Here is a 3,654-nt window from a genome sequence, read left to right on the forward strand (position 1 = left end):
CTGTATGCCGCGAGATGCCCAAGACGACGAATTGTTCTTATGCAACAATATTACACGGTTGTTTTTATAGCTGCTCATATACAGCAGCTGCCTGGCTATTTGTCGTCCTTTCCGAAAGAAAGAAGGGAGCAAACCTGTCCTAAACGAGGCCACCTGGAAAGCTAACGGCTCAAATGAACTGCCTTTGACTCGGAATGCAAGCGTCGGTGGTTCAGTGGTAGAATACTCGCCTGCCACGCGGGTGGCCCGGGTTCGATTCCCGGCCGACGCAAAAATTTTTATTTGCTGCTGACGGCTGGTTATTCTAGGTTCACCACCCGGCTGTTCGTTTTACTTTCCCAGACGCGGCTGTGAATTTGCCACATGGTTTCCGTCACCTTCTACGAGGAGCCTTTCATTGTGACTTACACGTTATCATTTAGCTGCAGTTACCGGCAATTTAGAGGTCTGTCTACAGGTTCATATTCTCGACACGTTCCTTCTGGACAGAAATGCCTTTGGATTCGGCAGCTTTTTTATGCCCTCCCGGAACCCCTTTTTAATAAAGTCACTGGCAGGTGCAGGGACGTGCAGAACGTAGATTATTAGGATTACGCTTCGTACTTCGTCATTAGTTCTTCGAGGTTATTATCGGCTGATGCCGCAATCGCATTGGCTTCGAAGCGATAATTAGATGCACGGGACACGCCCCGCCTTTAATTATAGTGAGCCCATCAGTGACTGCAAAATTGCCTCTACGCAGTTTTCTTTTTTTTATTATATCTCCGAAAGTGTTATAATTATTCTGGGCCAAACAGTAAAAATGTCCGTGGGTCTACTTTCATGCACAACACTCGGAGAGCCAGTCACCGCAACTTTCGGAGGCAGCTCAGGGAATGACGATGCCGAAACATATGTTTAGACTGAAACGCAGACTGAGTTGTGACATTCAACAATGCAATACGTCACGCTTGTATTGCTTAATGTCACAACTCAGGCTGCGTTTTTTGGTCTAAACATATGATTCCGAGTGGTTATTTGCGGAGCTGCCTCCGTAAGTTGCGCGCTGATTGGCTCCCTGAGTGTTGGGCGTGAAAGTGGATGTACAGACCTCATTTAGAGTGCAGGTTCGGCCGCCCGCATGCAGGACCAAATGTCTAACAGCCGAATCTAACCAAGCGCCAGCCAATCACGGCATTGCTTGCGTTAGCTGCAGGCCTTAATTAGCTTGCAACTGGTAATGTTTGCCCATCCCTTCCAACCCGTCGTCCGAGCCCTTGGACGTTCGGTTGTGCATGTCTACGGTCGAACCAGGCCCCCAGAAAACATTACTTGTTCGGAACAGTGAAAGCAAATCGGCAAGCGACCTTTGTCTCCAAAATCATATGTACCGTATTTACTCGAGTAATAGCCGCACTGTTTATAAAAAAAGCTTGAGGGTTCGCTTTTCCGCGGAGCACCTCGGATTGCCAATCACCGCGATCGACAGCATGACTACAGTGGTTTACAAGAGAGAGATAACGTCTTCGCGCGAAGATACCATCTGTGAAGATATCATTTGTGCTCGATCTTTTATAGTCATTCGCTATGTTATTTATGCGCAACGCGATGATTGACTGTATATGTGCTTTGCGGGAAAGCAGAAGCAAGGGCCTTCTTCATGAATAGTGCGGCTATTGCTCGAGTAAATACGGTAATGCTTGGAATGCTGCATTCAAGAAGCGATCATTTCAATTTGTTTACGAGATATAAATCAGTCGTATCGAGAGTGCAAAATAACCTACATTTTTATAAACGTCCCCGGCAAATTTAGCGGGGAAACTAAATTGGTTTATAGGTTACGTGATGTCCATTTTCCAGCTAAATTTAGTGGGTAAACCGAATTGATGTCTATAGGTTACGTGATATCAATTTTCCCGTTGAATTTAGGGAAAAACTAAATTGGTGTTTAGGTCACTGAATTTCCTCGTTAATTTTAGCAGGGAAATGCGGGGGCAACGAGCGGACGGACAAACATTATGGGGATTAGGGTTTCCATTAAAAAGGAGTTTATGCTTCAAAAAATATACCTGCGAGGACGCTATTTTGCGGTCATCGATTAGCTGGAAGCAGTTATATCCAGTCGTGGGTGTGACGCACTACCAAACAGCAGGGACTCGAACTGTAACCGAAGCCCTAACCTAAAACCGTTTAGGAACGCAATGGAAAACGACACCGCTATTTTCATACGGCATGAGCCGTAACCGTAACCTTTGAATATTAACCGGAAAACGATTTCTAAAGTCCGGTTGGGAAAACATTCATAAACAACAAATTAAAACATCTGGTTAGGATCTTCAACTACCATTGGTTTTTGCAGACAGTGTTGGCGAGTGTTGTCTCTCGTTATAATTGAATTAAAAGCTGAATTTTAATTGCACGACTAATTACCAACTCAACTTCGGTGGACGTCCGATTGGTACAGTAGGTCACATTGCGTCAGTAGTGTCCTATGCCTGTTTCGTTAATAGCTTTTTTTCTCAGAATATAAACAAGTAACGAGACTTGAGCTCGTTACTTGAAAAATGTAATGGATTACAATTACAAATTACCGAGCCTCAAATGTAATGGATTACCGTTACATATTACTTTTCCTGAAAAGTAACGGATTACTTTACTCGTTAGTTACAAATTACTTTGACGTTACTTTTCCGTACACTTATCCAGAAAACAATGGAAACAATTTTGATATTAAAAAATGTTTTGCAACCAGTGCCTTTCATTTCTCATACGCCGGTATTATGGTAGTCCTTGTAGAAATAAAATATTGTATTTAAGAGAAAGAGCGTAGCTGCATTTTGTTCACCTGTAAGCTATGACGCGGCACCGAAAGGTGCAACGGCACCCGACATCCCGCTATAGCTGACGGACTCTGGAAATGATCCCTGGTATTGTACAGACAAAGCTAGCGGTGCGCATGCTCAGTAGCAGCGTCTACTTCAGCTACGAGATCCCGAGCTAAAGAAGCCATCTACGAAAGCTCCCTTTTGACTCGGGTGTTTCACCTGTTATTCACAAGAAAAGAAAAAATTGGCTCTAACGTTACAATGTATAGCCAATGCAGAATGTATAGTGTCCCAGCTTTCCTTGATGGGTTTCCGTATATGAGAGTGCTTTTCTTGCTGACGACAATGTGTGTTTTTTGGCAAGCAAAGTGCGCACTGACACTCTAGGTTTCCGTTCTTTTTAATGCCCTGAATTTTGAACATCTCATTAAGAGGTAGCCATGGAGACGAGGACACTCCATGACCGAAAACCCGACCAGTCAGAGAGAAAGTGGCGGTTAAGGGTTATCGATGGTTCATCAATTCTCAACTTTCAAACCAATATTCGTGGAGGCCAGGGGAGCGGAGGGCATAGAGAGCGAGAGAAGCGGTGGCCATCGGTCTCATAAAACAATAGAGTATCACACCTCTTTTACGCGTTCTCTTTCTCTCTGTTAGCACTCCCTAAAAAACTTAACCCACCCCACCCCCCGGCCACCCCACTTTTATGTTGACAGTTGACTGTAAAGTGAGGAGTGGACTTGACCACCATGCCCAGACAATTAAACTGAAAGAAGTATCGTTCGTACTCTCAAAGACGATGCTCTTAGCCCCGCGCCGGGCGCCTTTCAGCCGTGTTTCAAGAGCGTGC

At 44.7% G+C, this 3,654-nt stretch overlaps 1 non-coding gene across 1 annotated transcript; it reads left to right on the plus strand.

Annotated features, from left to right (window-relative positions):
- The first annotated feature begins 200 nt into the window (after nt 1-200).
- On the plus strand, nt 201-271 carry Trnag-gcc. The gene has a single exon. It is a non-coding gene; the product is annotated as a tRNA-Gly (tRNA).
- The last annotated feature ends 3,383 nt before the right edge of the window (nt 272-3,654 follow it).

Source organism: Ixodes scapularis, unplaced genomic scaffold (assembly GCF_016920785.2).
Source record: "Ixodes scapularis isolate PalLabHiFi unplaced genomic scaffold, ASM1692078v2 PGA_scaffold1__304_contigs__length_218370807, whole genome shotgun sequence".
Classification (NCBI taxonomy): Eukaryota; Metazoa; Arthropoda; class Arachnida; order Ixodida; family Ixodidae; genus Ixodes; species Ixodes scapularis.